We start from the raw sequence: 16,555 nt of genomic DNA on the forward strand, positions 1-16,555 counted from the left end.
GAACAAACTACACTATATGCTAAATAACTTAAATTTAAATTAAAAAAAAAAGACTTCCCAAAATGAATCTCTAATGCTGATATTTCACACAGTACAACAGGGCACACAAATAATTTCTCTCAATATTTACGAGAGTATAAGGGGCTGAAATTCTGCTTCTCAAACTTTTTTTCTCCTGGTTCTGAGTTTCTTATGCATTGTGTCATTGTTTTATTTTCACTTCTCTGCATTAATTTGCAAACTCCATAAATGTAGAGACCATGTATATTCAAAGTGTCTAACACTTTGGTTCATAGTAGGTTTTCAATAAACATCTGTTGGAGGAATGAATGAATTAACAAATGAAAGAATAGAAAAGACATTTTGAATTCCTGGCCATTGGCCATGTCTTTTCTTTGAAATCTGATTCCCATGTTCTTTAGTTTGGATACTGTTAGGCTATTTTATTGCTTATTTGCCTTTGCTTATTTTTAAGCATGCAAACTTTAGCAGAAGAAGGTAAATAACAAGGGTCAAAGGGAAATAAGTGAAATAGAGAGCAGAAACACAAAAAAAGATAATCAAAAATAAGAGCTGCTCTTTTGAGAAGATAAAACTGACAAAACTGTAGCTAAACTAAGAAAAAAAGAGCCAAATAAAATAAAAAATGAAATAGGAGACATTACAACTTATAGCACAATATATATAGGATTATAAGAGACTACTATAAATAATTATATGCGATCAAACTGGATAGCCTAGAAGAAATGCATAAATTTCTACACTTAAAATTTACAAGTATATACAACTACAACTACAATCTACAACTTAAAAAACTGAATTTTGAAGACTAGAAAATGCTCCAAACTCATTTTATGAGACCAGAAGTACCCTGATAACAAAGCTGGATAAAGACCATAAAATAAAATAAAATTAAGGATCAATAACCTTGATTAATATAGATCCAAACATTATTAACAAAATATTAGCAAACCAAATTCAAACATACATTAAATGGATCATATACCATGAACAAGTGAAATTTATCCCTGGGATGCAAGAATGGTTTTACATACACAAATCCATAAATGTGATATGCTTCATTAATAGAATGAAAGATAAAAATTATATTGTCTTCTCAATAGATGCAGAAAAGGATTTGATGAAATACAACATTCTTTCATGATAAAAGCATTTAACAAGCTGGTTATAGAAAGAATGTATCTCAACATAATAAATCCCATACATGACAAACACAAAGCTAACATCATACTGAACCATGAAAGTTTGAGAGATTTGCTTCTAAGATCAGGAACAGGACAAGGGTTCTCACTCTCATGATTCTTATTCATTCAACATACTATGGGAAGACCTGTCTAGAGCAACCAGACAAGAAAAATAAATAAAAGGCGTCCAAATTGGAAAGGAAGAAGTAAAATTGTTTTTATTTGCAGATGTTCTGATTTTTCTTTTTTTTTAATGAAGTATAGTTGACGCACAACGTTACCTTAGTTTCAGGTGTACAACCTAGTGATTCAATAAGTCTATACATTTTGCTATGCTCACCACAAATGTGGCTAACAACAGATGATCTCTTCTTATATGGAGAAAATTCTGAAAACTTCACCAAAAACTGTTAGAAATAATCAACAAATTCAATAAAGTTGCAAGATACAATATCCACATGCAGAAATTAGTTGTCTTTCTATATAGACTGACAACAAAATATCTAAAAAGATAAAGAAGACTATAAGCTATAACATCAAAAATAATAAAATACTTAGAAATAAATTTAACTAAGCAGGTGAAATATCTTGTATGCTGGAAACAACAAGATTTTGATGAAAGAAATTGAAGAAAACACAAATAAATGAAAAGGTATCCCATGTTCATGGACAAAAATAATTAATAATATTAAAATTTCCATGCTGCCTAAAATCATCCATAAATTTAATACCAATCCTATCAAAATTCCAATGGCATTTTTTATAGAAATAGGAAAAAATAATCCTAAAATTAATATGGAGCCACAAAAGACATGTAAGAGCCAAAGCAATCCTGAGGAAGAATAGGAAACCTGGAGGCATCACAGTTTATGATTTCCAACTATATTATAAACCTAAAGTAATCAAAGCAATATGATGCTGGCATATAAACAGACAGATAGACCAATGGAACAGAATTGAGATCCCAGGGGGAAAAAACCCTCTATGTACATCAAATAATATTTGACAAGGGAATCAAAAATACTCAATGGGAAAAGGACAGTCTCTTCAATTAGTGGTGCTGGGGAAAGTGTATAATGACACACAAAAGATTGAAATTGGAGCCCATCTCACATCATTCACAGAAACTAACTCAAAAGAGAGAGGAAGTTAAACATAACACCTGAAACCATAAAAATCATAGAAGAAACCAGGGAAAAACTCTTTGGAATTTTTACAATAATTGTTGTGGATATGACACCAAATGTGCATTCAACAAAAGCAAAAATCAACAAGTGGGACCACATCAAACTCAAAACATTCTGCACAGCAAAAGAAATACTCAACAAAAAGAAAAGTCAACTTACAGAATATAAGAAAATATTTGCAAACCATATACCTACACAAAGGCTAATATCCAAAATATACAAAGAACACATACAGGGCTCCTGGGTGGCTCAGTCAGTTAAGAAACCAACTCTTGATTTCAGCTCAGGTCATAATCTTGTTCATGGGATCAAGTCCCACATCAGGCTCTGTGCTGACAGTGTGGAGTCTGATTGGGATTCTCTCTCTCCCTCTCTCTCTGCCCCTCCTCTGCTCACTCTCTCTCCCTTAAAATAAATAAACTTAAAAAAAACTCATACAGCTCAATAACAAAAGGAACTAAACAATCTAGTTAATAAATCGAGATATACCTGAATAGATATTTATTCAAATAAGACCTACTAACAGACAATAGGTATATGAAAAGGTGATCAGCATTAGTAATCATCAGGGAAATGCAAATCAAAACCACAATGAGATATCACCTCACACCTATGAGAATGGCTATCATTAAAAAGACAAGAGAAAGAGATGAACCCAAAGAGGTCCACACCAAGACACATAATAATTAAAATGTCAAAGGTTAAAGATAAAGAATTTTAAAAGAAGCAAGAAAGAAGGAAAATTTTACATACAAGGAAAACCTCATAAACTATTAACTGATTTTTCAGCAGAAATTTTGCAGGCCAGAAAATTGTGGCATGATATATTCAGTCATCAAAGGAAAAAACCTTCAATCATGAGTACTTTACCTAGCAAAGTTATTATTCAGAATTAAAGGAGAGATAAAGAGTTTTACCAAACAAGTTGCAGTAGTTTATGACAACTAAACTATTCATACAAGAAATGTAAAAGAAACTTCCTTAAGTAGAAAAGGTCATAATTAGACATAAAAAAGTGATAAAAAATGTAAAATATGACATCATATGCATAAAACGTGGAGGCAGGAATTTAAAAAAGAATTTTTTAATCATTTACTTGATTTCATCATGGTAAGTGTACTTTTTCATCATCATCCCCTATTTCACCCATCCTGCCACCAAAGTCCCCTCTTGTAACCTTGAGTTTGTTCTCTAAGGTTAAGAGTCTTCCCATTGGTTTCTCTCTCCCTCCCTCTCTCCCCCCTTCCTTTTCTCATAGTTTTATATCTTAAATTCCACATATGAGTGAGATCATGTATTTATCTATGACTGACTTATTTTGCTTAGCATTATACTCTCTAGCTCTATCAATGTTATTGCAATTGGTAATATTTAATTCTTTTTAATGCTGAATAATATATATAAGATATACCTATATAGATGTATATCACATCTTTATCCATTCAATTATCCATGGACACTTTGGTTGCTTCCATAATTTGGTTATTGTAAATAATGCTATAATAAACATATGGGTGCATGTATCTCACTGAGTTACTGTTTTATTTTATTTTATTTTATTGATAAATGCACAGCAGTGTTATTACTAGATTGTATGGTATTTATATTTGTAATATTTTGAGGGACCTGTATACTGTTTTCCACAGTGGCTGCACCAGTCAGCATTCCCACCAATAGCACAAGAGTTCCTTTTTCTCCACATTCTCTCCAACACTTGTTCCATCTTGTGCGTGTGTGTGTGTGTGTGTGTGTGTGTGTGTGTAGCCATTCTGACAGAAGTGAGGTTATGTCTCGTACATTTCATTCGCATTTCCCTACTGGTAAGCGACGTTGTGCATGTATGTCTTCTTTGGAGAAATGTCTGCTCATGTCTTCTGCCCATTTTTTTAATTGGAATATTTACTTATTGGGTCTTGAGTTGTATTAGTTCTTATATTTTTTGGATGCTAATTCTCTATCAGATATGTCATTTGCAAACATCTTCTTTCATTCCATAGATTGTGCTCTTGACAAGGAATTTTATGGTTTCAGGCCTCACATTTAGGTGTTTAATCCACTTTGTGTTTACTTTTGTGTATGGTGTAAGAAAGTGTTCCAGGTTATTTTGCATGTTGGTCTACAATTTTCCCAATACCATTTGTTCAAGAGACTGTCTGTTTTGGCTATTCTGTCCTACTTTGTTGAAGATTAATTGACTATATAGTTGTGGGTTTATTTCCAGACTTCCTGTTCTATTCTATTGATAAACATGTCTATTTTTATGCTGGCACTATACTTTTTTATTTTTATTTTATTTTCTAAAATTATTTAAAATTTATTTTATTTGTTTTTGAGAGAGAGAGCATGAACAAGGGAGGGGCAGAAAGAGATGGGGACAGAGGATCCAAAGCAGACTCTGCACTAACAGCAGTGAGCATGATGTGGGGCTTGAACTCACAAACTGAGATCATGACTTGAGCCGAAGTCAGGTGCTCAACTGACTGAGCCACATAGGTGTCAATTACTATACTGTTTTAATTACTACCGCTTTGTAACATGACTTGAAATTTGAAATTCTGGTACACCCAGATTTCTTTTTCTTTTCCAAGATTGCTTTGCCCATTAAGGATCTTTTGTGATTCCATACAAATTTTAAGATAGTGTGTTTTAGTTCTGTGAAAAATACTGTTGGTATTTTGATAGTGATTGCATTAATTCTGTAGATAGCTTTGGGAAGTATAGATGTTATAAAAATATAGTTCTTACAAACCATGAGCATGGAATGTCTTTCCATTTCTTTGTGTTGTGTCTTGAATTTCTTTCATCAGTGTTTTATACTTTGCAGAGTACAGGTCTTTCACCTCTTTGTTTAAGTTTGCCCTTAGATATTTTATTGTTTTTGATGCAATTGTAAATGGGATTGTTTTCTCAATTTCTCTTTCTGCTGCTTCAATATTAGCATATGGGAATACAACATATTTCTGTACATTCATTTTGTATCCTGAAATTCAGAAACTTATTTCATTCATCAGTTCTAGTAGTTTTTAAGTGTAGTTTTTATGGTTTTCTACATAGAGTATCATGTCATCGAATAGTGGAAGTTTTACTTATCCCTTAACCAATTGTGATGCATTTATATTTTGTTGTTGCTTTATTACTGTGTCTAGGACTTCCAGAATTATGTTGAATAAAAGTGGTGATAGTGACATGCTTGTCTTGTTCCTGACTTAGGAGAAAATCTGTCAAATCCTCACAACTAAGAATGATGTTGCCTGCGAGTTTTTCATATAAGGTCTTTATTTTGTTGAGGTATGTTCCCTCTAGACCTACTTTGCAGAGTTTTTTTTTTTTAATGAAGGATGTTGTACAGTGCCAAATGCATTTTATGCATGTTTTAAAATAATCGTACAATTTTTATCATTTCTCTTAATGATGTGATGTATCATACTGAATGTCTTTTTGAATATCGCCCCACCCTTTCATCCCAGGAATAAATCCCACTTGATTGTGGTGCATGATTTTTTAATGTATTGTTGGATTCAGTTTCCTAATATTTTGTTGAGGATTTTTTCTTCTTTATTCATGAGAGATATTAGCTTTTATTCTTCTTTCCTGATTACATCTTTCCTTGGTTTTGGTATCAGGGTGATACTGGCCTCATAGAATGAATTTTGAAGTTTTCCTTCCTCTTATATCTTTTTGTAATATTTTGAGAGGAATAGGTATACACTTTAAATATTTGGTAGAATTCTCCTGTGAAGCCATCTGGTCCTGGGGCTTTTGTTTTTTGGGAAGACCAAAAGTTCCAATAAAAAGACAGGGTAAAAAGTGTAAAAAGACAGGGTGAAAGAGTTGATAAAAGACAAGGCCCATCTATATGCAGTGTACAAGAGTGTCATTTCAGACTGAAAGACACGGACTTAAAGTTAGGAGATAGAGTACTATTTATCATGGAAATGAAAGTCTAAAAAAGCCAGGATAGCAATACTTATATTGGACAAAAGATACTTTGAAACAAAAAAAAACTGTAAGAAACAAAGAAATATACTATATAATAATAAAGGGTATGAGGAAGATGGTGGCACAGTAGGAGAATCCTAGGCCCTCCTCATCCCAGAAAAACAGCTATGAAACCATTAAATAATCCTCAACACCCCAGAAATCAACCTGAAGATTGACAAAACAAACTCCACAACTGTAGGGAGAGAAGAGGCCACATCAAAGAAGGTAGGAAGTGCAGAGATATGGTTTAGGGGAGAAATGGATGCTGGCTGTTGTGAAAGCAAGGGATCCATGGTCACAAGGGAGGGCAAGAGAGATAGGAGCATACAGTGGACTACACAAGGAGAGTGTTTACCCAAAGCCATTGGCTTGGAGAATGAGCAGAGATTAATTTTGTAAGTTCTTGCAACCAGCAAGGCTTAAAGCCTAGAATTTTAAAGGTCAGTGGGCATGGCTGCTATAGAGCCTGGAGAGCACTGTGATCCTCAAGAGAAAGCAAGCAAACAACCTGGAGGCAGACAGTGTAGAAACAGTGATTTGAAGAGTACCTGGGCACAAAGAGGGGAGATTATTTGCTCTTCTAGGAGCAGGTCCTTGAGAGGCAGCATTAATGGAGACACCTCTTTGGGAACAAAGGAGTTGGTTGCCACCATTGCCTTCCCTTAGCTCCTCACCGTAAATGCAGAGCCACCTGTGGGAAGCATTACAGTGCTGACAATAGCTGTCTAACTTGCTTACATGAGCACCACACTCCTGGGGTCCTGTGTAATTGCCCTTGTCAGTCATGCTTGCCTCATTTCCAGAACATAAGGCTCCTGTGCAAAATAATTTCCCACAGCATGTTTCTGAACCAGAGAGTTCTGCAGGGCCTCATTTCTGGTTGAGATAGTTACATGTCTTATTTCACAAGCAGAGCAAAGCACACCTAGTTAAAACTCACCATTTTCAGACCAGGGAACAAACACTGCCCAGAGTAGGCAAGAAGAGCCTCTGCAGATGACTGGCCTGAAGGATAGAGCAGCCAGAACACAGCAGCAGAGTGCATGGAGCACATACTGGAGAAACCCCATGAAGCACCAGCCACTGGGCACAACATGACCTCTCTTTCAGAAGGCCATTCCTTTCAGGAGCAGCAGGTAGAACTGGCTTTTCTAAAACATACAACAAATTAGAGACATGGGAAGAATTTATCCCAAATGAAAGGGCAAGCTAGGGCCACCGCCAGAGATCTAAGCAAGACAAATATAAATAACATGTCTGATGAAGAATTTAAAGCAATTATAAGGACACTTAGTGGGCTTGAAAAAAGAACAGAAGACATCAGTGACACCCTTTCCACGGAGATAAAAGAGTTAAAAAATAGCCAGTCACAGAGGAAAAGTGCAATAAATAGGATTATAAATAGGCTTGATGTAAAGAACAGCAGACTGGATGAAGCAGAAGAACGAATTAATGACCTAGAAGACAAAGTAATGGAAAGCAACGCACTGGACAAAAGAGAGAAGAATTATGCAACAAAAGAATAGACTTAGGAAACTCAATGACTCGATAACATATAATAACATTTGTTTTATAGGAGCCCCAGAAGAAGAAGAGAAAATGGGGACAGAAAACTTACTTGATGAGATGATAGCTGAAAACTTCCCTAATCTGGGGAAAGAAACAGACATCCAGATCCAGGAAGCACAGAAAACTCCCATAAAAGTCAACAAAGCAGGCCAAAAAAAGATGCTTTACAATTCAATTTTCAAAATACAGTTATAAAGAAAAAAATCTTAAGAGCATCAAGACAAAAGAAATATTTAACTTAAAAGGGAAGATCCATAAGGCTAGCTGGTGAAGAAACTTGACAAGCCAGAAGGGTTTGGCATGATATATACAATGTACTGAATGGGAAAAATCTGCAGGCAAGAATATCATTCAGAGCAGAAGGAGAAATAAAGAGCTTTCCAGTCAAATAAAAACTAAAGGAGTTCATGACCACTAAGCCAGCCCTGTAAGAAACATTATAGGGACACTTTGAGTGGAAAGTAGAGACCAAAAGTGACAGTATAAAGGCAGGAAACACAAAGCAATAAAAGTGAATGTTTCTGTAAAAAAATCATTCAAATAACTCACACACAGAAAAAAGATATAAAATATAATAACATATACCTAAAATGTAGGAGAGGAGAAAAGAATGGGTTCAAACTTGAACAACCACCAACTTAGTATAGACTGCTGCTATTTGTAGAAGGGGTTTTATACAAAAATAATGGAAACGATGTATGAAAAGCCACTAATAAACATGCAAAGAATAAACAGAAAGAAATCCAAATATATCCCTAAAGAAAATCAGCAACAGATGAAAGAGAAAGACAAGAAAGGATTGGAAGAAATATCCAGAAACAACCACAAAACAGGTAATAAAATGGTAATAAATGAATACATATCTATCAACAATTACTTTGGATGTAAATTGACTAAATGCCTCAAAGGCAAAAGGTGTCAAGAGGGATTTAAAAAGGAAGATCCATCTATATTCTGCCTACAAGAGACTCATTTTAGACTAAAAGACACGTGCATATTGAAAGTGAAGGGATGGAGAAATATTTATCATGCAAATGGATGTCGAAAGAAAGCCAGAGTACCAATACTTCTACTGGAACAACTAATTTTTAAACCAAAGACTGTAACAAGAGATATATAAGGGCATTACATCATAATAAAGGGGGCAATCCAACAAGAAGATCCAGCAACTGTAAATATTTATGCATCCAACATAGGAGAACTCACATATATAAAACAATTAATAACAAACCTAAAGGAACTCAATGATAATACAATAATAGTAGGGGACTTTAACACACCACTTACAGCAATGGGCAGATCATCTAAACAGAAAATAAAGAAACAATAGCTTTGAATGAAAGACTGGATCAGATGAACTTAACATATATATTCAGAACAGTCTATCCTAAAACAGCAGAATACATATTCTTTTCAAGTGCACATGGGACGTTCCATAGAATAGGTCATATATTTGGTCACATAACAGGCCTCAACAAATAGAAAAATATTGAAGTCATACCATGTACCTTTTCTTACCACAACACTGTGGAACTAAAAGTGAAACACAAGAAAAAATTTTGGAAAGATCACAAATACATGGACGTTAAACAACATGCTACTAAACAATTAATGGGTCAAACAAAATAAAAAAAAACTAAAAAATACATGTAAACAAATAAAAATGAAAACACAATGTTCTAAAACCTTGGTATGCAACAAAAGCAGTCCTAAGAGGAAAGTTTATATCAATACAGGCTTACCTCTGGAAGCAAGAAAAATCTCAAATACACAACCTGACCTTACACCTAAAGGAGCTAGAAAAAGAACAACAAAGTCTGAAACCAGTAGAAGGGGGAATAACAAAGAGTAGATCCAAAATAAATGATATAGAAATTAAATAAATAATAGAAGAAATTGATGAATCCAGGAGCTGGTTCTTTGAAAAACTTAATAAAATAAACCCCTAGCCAGACTTATTACAAAGAAAAAGACAGGACCCCCCCAAAATAAAATCACAAATCAGAGAGGTGAAATAACAACCAACACCACAGAAATACAAACAATCATAAGATAATATTATGAAAACTATGTGCCAACAAACTGGAAAACCTGGAAGTAATGGATAAATTACTAGAATCATATAAATTACCAAAACTGAAGTAGAAAGAAATAGAAAACTTGAACTGACTGATAGCCAGCAAAGAAATTGAATCATTGGCAAAGAAGTCAAACTTTCACTTTTTGCAGGTGATACTATACTCTACATGAAAAACCCAAAAGACTACACCAAAAAACTGCTAGAATTGATATATGAATTCGAGAAAGTCTCAGGATACAAAATTAATGTATAGAAAGCGGTTGCATTTTTATACACCAATAATGAAGCAATAGAAAGAGAAACAAGAAATTGATCCCATTTACAATTGCACCAAGAACCATAAAATACCTAGGAATAAACCTAACCAAAGAGGTAAAAGATCTGTATGCTGAAAATTATAGAAAACTTATGAAAGAAAGTGAAGAAGACACAAAGAAATAGAAAAACATTCCATGCTCATGGACTGGAAGAACAAATATTGTTAAATGTCAATACTACCCAAAGCAATTTACACATTCAATTCAATCCCAATCAAAATCACACTGGCATTCTTCTCAGAGCTAGAACAAACACTCCTAAAATTTGTATGGAACCACAAAAGAGCCTGAATAGCCAAAGTAATGTTTGCAAAGAAAAACCAAAATGGGAGGCATCATAATACTAGACTGTAGTCTCTACTACAAAGCTGTAATCATCAAGACAGCATGATATTGGCACAAAAGCAGACACATAGACCAATGGAATAGAATAGAGAACCCAGAATTGGACCCACAAATGTATGGCTAACTAATTTTTGACAAAGCAGGAAAGAGTATCCAATGGAAAAAAAGACAGCCTCTTTAGCAAAGGTGCTGGGAGAACTGGACAGCAACATGCATTAGAATGAAACTGGACCAGTTTCTTACACCATACACAAAAATAAAAACAAAATGGATGAAAGACAGAAATGTGAGACAGGAAACCATCAAAACCCTAGAGGAGAAAACAGGAAACAACCTCTTTGAAGGTTGCTGCAGCAACTCCTTACTTGACATGTCTCTGAAGACAAGAAAAATAAAAGCAAAAATGAACTATTGGAACCTTATCAAGATGAAAAGCTTCTGCACTACAAAGGAAACAATCAACAAAAATAAAAGGCAACAGACAGAATGGGAAAAGATATTTGCAAATGACATATCAGATATAGGGCTAGTATCCAAAATCTATAAAGAACTTATCAAATTCAACACTCGTAAAACAAACAATCCTGTGAAGAAATGGGAAGAAGACATGAATAGACATGTTTCCAGAGAAGACATCCATATGGCCAACAGACACATGAAAAGATGTTCAACATCACTCATCATCAGGGAAATCCAAATCAAAACCACATTGAGATACCACCTCACACCAGTCAAAGCACCTAAAATTAACAATTCAGGAAACAACAAAGGTTTGTGAGGATGTAGAGAAATGGGAACCCTCTTGTACTGTTGGTGGGAATGCATACTGGTGCAGCCACTCTGGAAAATAGTGTGGAGTTTCCTCAAAAAAATAAAAATAGAACTACCCTATGACCCAGCAGTAGCACTACTAGGAATTTTTAAAAAAAAAATTGTAACTTTTATTTATTTTTTAGAAAGAGACAGGGACAGAGTGCGAGTGGGGGAGGGGCAGAGAGTGAGGGAGACAGAATCTGAGGCTCAGATTCTCAGGCTCCAGGCTCTGAGCTGTCAGCACAGAACCCAATGTGGGGCTTGAACTCAGGAACAGTGAGATCAGATCTGAGCCGAAGTTGGACACTTAACTGACTGAGCCACCCAGGCATCCCACCACCACTAGAAATTTATACAAAGGGTAGAGGAGTGCTGATTCATAAGGGCACTTGTACCCCAATGTTTATAGCTGTACTTTAAACAATAGCCAAATCATGGAAAGACCCCAACTTTCCATCAACTGATGAATGGATGAAGAAGATATGGTTTATATATACAATGGAATGATACTTGGCAATGAGAAATAATGAAATCCTGCCATTTGTAGCAATGTGGACGGAACTGGAGGGTATTATACTAAATGAAATAAGTCAGTCAAAGAAAGACAAATATCATATATTTTCACTCGCATGTGGATCTTGAGAAACTTAACAGAATACCATGGGGGAAGGGAAGGGGAAAAATAGTTTCAAACAGAGAGGGAGGCAAACCCATAAGAGACTCTAAAATACAGAGAACAAACTGAGGGTTGGAGAGGGGGAAATGGGTGATGGGCACTGAGGAGGGCACTTGTTGGGAAGACTACTGGGTATTGTATCTAAGTGATGAATCATGGGATCTACCCCTGAAACCAAGAGCACAGTGTATACACCATATGTTAGCTAACTCATCAATAAATTATATTAAAAAAATAAAAAGACAGAAAAAATAAGGGAGGGATGGAAGTTTATGTCTAGGTGCACAAAGAATATATATATAATTAATTTTGTTGAAGGGAGATTTTTGCCTACCTTTTGGCAGCCATGAAAATCATGTTGGCAACGAGAAACTTGCAAGTCACAGCATAGAATCTAGTATCCCAGCACCCTCTATTGTGGTGTACTTACCTTAGGAATATTTCCTTAAGTACCATGGACCAAGCTCCAATCATCAACGCCAGCCAGCACAATCTTTTGAAGTTGGTGAAGTGAATTTTCAGAATTTCAGCCTCCTTTTGAGTCCCTTTCAACTGCTACTCCTTCACTTTCCTTCACCATTAGTACCTAGACATGGGAATATACCCATACTCTCAATTTCTGTAGATAAGTGCCTATGGATTTTGTATTTTGTGGGGATGGGAAGACGTTTATAGAAAATCAAACATCCTTCCAATTGTGAAGGGGAGATGGGAATATTTCTAGAACACCTGCCCCCTTTGGCATTACCTAAAGAAGACTATTTGGCTTTTACCATGTTCAGGAATTGTGTCAAGTGCTTCATGCATAATTTGGTCACCTAACATCTTTTTGAAGAGGGCACTATTGCAAACCCTCATTTCATAGATGAGAAAACAGAAGCCTTAGTAAATTCAAGTACCATGATTAAGGTCACATGGTTAATAAATGGTAGAGATAATATTGGACCACAAGGTGAAACATTACATTAAACAATCCCACTCAGAAGATAGTAACTATCTATCTCACCTAACCATATGGCTAATGTTATAGCAGAGTGCCTCAAAAGGCTGATTAAATTGAATAAAAGGGGTGAGAGTGGACATACTTGTCTTTTTCCTGATTTTAGGGGAAAAGAAAAGTTCTCAGTTTGTTCATGTAGAAAACATTATGGAGATTCCTCAAAAAATTAAAAATAGAATTACCATATGATCCAGTAATTCCATTACTGGTATTTACCCAAAGAAAACAAAAACACTAATTTGAAAAGATATATGCACCGCAATGTTTATTGCAACTTTATTTATAATAGCCAAGATATGGAAATAACCCAAGTGTCCATTGGGATGTATGGATAAAGAAGATGTAGTATATTTGTATATATATTTTATTAATATAATTAGCATAATATATAAAGTATATATATGTATATTCTGAAAGATTACTTGTCCATAAAAAAGAATGAATTCTTGCTATTTGCAACAACATGGATGAATCTAAAGGGTATAATATAAAGTGAAATGTCAGAGAAAGACAAATGCCATATGATTTCACTTATATGTGAAATATAAGAAACAAAACAAAATAAATAAAGAAAAAAGGAGAAAAAAAACCCCCAGACTATTAACTATAGAAAACAAACTAGTGGTTGCCAGAGGGGAGGTGGATAGGGGGATGGGTTAATTAGGTGAAGGGGATTAAGAGTACACACATCATGATAAGTGCTGAGTAATTTATAGAATTGTTCAATCACTATATTGTACACCTGAAACTAATATAACACTGTAGTTCATTATACTGGAATTAAAAGAAAAGGCTTATTATATCCACAGAAAATAGTTGTCTTAACTTAGGATCTTCTGAGATAGTAGGATTTCCACGTAGCTACCTGCATAGAACAAGGATAATTTCTGCTGGATGAATAGTAAATATCTTGATTTCACACAAGCTAATAATATATGTACCTACATGGGAAAAGATCAGGCAGAAATCACTAATTAAAGAAATATTTATTAAGTGTCTGTTATGTATTAGTTTACAGTATTAGGTGTTGAGGGAACAAAACACATAAAATCCCTTTCTTCATATAGTATACGTTCTTAGGACCAGAGACAGGCACTAAAAAATCGAATTAAATTATACAGGATGTTAGCCGGTTGTGAGTGCCATCCCAAATAAAGCAGAATATAAGGGATGGGAACATGAGTGAAGGAGTGTAATTTATAAACAGAGCGGTCAGCAAAGTCCTCACTGAGAAAATTACATTTAGCAAAATTGACGGAGCAAGAACTTGATGTAGTGAGAACGTATTATAAATTATAAATGTGAATTACTATCATTGTTTTTATTGTGTTTGTGTTATGTACGACATCAATTTACATTTTTAAAACAGTTTATCTTCTTCAAAAATGTTTTACATTTGTTATTCCATTAGATTATCACAAAAACCCCATGATGTGGTAGGGGCAAGCAGTAGCCCTATTTGAGCAAGAGTAAAACTGAAATCTCAGATAAAATGACACAGTTAAGTAATATAGTGAGTCAACGGTGAGGTCAGAGAAAAGATTCAAGACTCTGATTCAAAATTCAATATATTAGGGTACCTGGGTGTCTCAGTCAGTTAAGCAGCTGACTTCTGCTCAGGTCTTGATCTCATGGTTCACGAGTTTGAGCCCCACATTGGGCTCTATGCTGACAGCTCAGAGCCTGGAGCCTGCTTCGTATTCTGTGTCTCCCTCTCTCTCTGCCCCTCCCCAACTTGCATTCTGTCTCTCTATCTCTCAAAAAATTAAATAAATATTTAATTTTTTTTAAATAAAAACCCTCAAAGTTCAATATACTTACTACTGTGAGTACTGTGCTTTTTAAGTCTGACCTTTTACAATGGAGGGTCCCAAACTCACAATTTGTGTCTAGTTGTTTAAGTAAATGAATTTCTAGATGCACATGGAAACCCTAAGGAACAAAAACACTCAGTCACGAATTCCTTCTAAAAGAATGAAATTGGTAATCTAATTTCAAGAGCTTTAAGTAAATATAGAGGTCATATAAGCCAACATCTTAGTTTTACAGATGAGGAAACTGCACGCAAATAGGGGGAATGGCTTGCCCAGAGACACAGAGAGATTAAAGCAAAGTTGAGACCAGAGCTCAGATCTTTTGAGTCCCCAGATTGTACTCATTCAACTGTCACAAAAAATACCTTAATTATATCTCTTAGATTTAGCATTCAGGAACAGTATCTCTGTGGCTGGCCAGTATATGCAGTTTCAAGACACTAAACCCTCATAATGGAATTTAGCTTAATGTGTGATGCCTAGGACCTTCTTTAGCACCAATATATTTTTCATATTTAGAACCAAAAATCATTATAAAGACCACCTTATACAAATTATTGATGAAATAATCTGATTTGATATTTTCTCCAAATATATATTGGTAAATAGTGCTAAACTAGGGGTGCCTGGGTGGCTCAGTCAGTAAAGTGTCTGACTCTTGAGTTCAGCTCAGGTCATGATCTTGAGGTTTGTGAGTTTGAGCCCCACATCAGACTCTGTGCTGATGATACAAAGTCTGCTTGGGATTCTGTCTCTCTCCTTCCATCTTCCCCTCCTCCCTCAAAATAAATAAACAGACTTAAAACAAAGAGTGCTTAACTAAATATCCCTCATAAGAGGTTTCAACAAGTCTTTAGAAAGTTCTCACTGTGTGCCTAAAACAATGCTGAAACTTTTGGAGATATAAGAAAATATAGTGTCTCAATTTTAGATCTGCTTCTGTCCAGATATGTGACTTTGGTCTAATTATCATCCCTCACTGGGCTATTAATCTCTGTGGCCCCTTCCAGTTGTAATATTTTACAAGTCTATAAATCTCAAACTATACATACCACAAACTAAACTCTTGTCTTTCCCTACCTCCAAATATGCTCTATTCATAGTCTTCCCTATCTTAGTTGATGGAACATCCATCTTCCAGTTGTTCAGAACAAAGACATTGGAGTCATCTTTTATTGTTTTCAGGAAATCATGTTGGCACTGTATTCAAAGTATGTACAAAGTCCAGTGCTTCTCACCAGTTTCATTACTACTACCTTAGTTAATCATCTCAGGCCTGTATTACTACAATATTCTAACTGACTTTCTGATACTCTACCTTGCTCTCCTTAAGTCCATTCTCATAGCAACAAGACAGGACTGTCAAAATAGAAATTAAATGACTTTCAGTTCCATAGTAAAAGCCAAAATCTTGATTATGACCTCCAAGATACTGGATTTCATCCCTATTACCTCTCTGACCTCAACTTCCCCTTATCTCTCTGACCTGCTACTCTCCCACTTGTTCAATCTATTTCATCCAAAAAGGCCTCATTGTTTCTTGAACACACCCAGCTAATTTGAGTCTC

This window comes from Panthera onca, chromosome X (genome assembly GCF_046562875.1).
Source record: "Panthera onca isolate mPanOnc1 chromosome X, mPanOnc1 haplotype 2, whole genome shotgun sequence".
NCBI classification, from domain to species: domain Eukaryota; kingdom Metazoa; phylum Chordata; class Mammalia; order Carnivora; family Felidae; genus Panthera; species Panthera onca.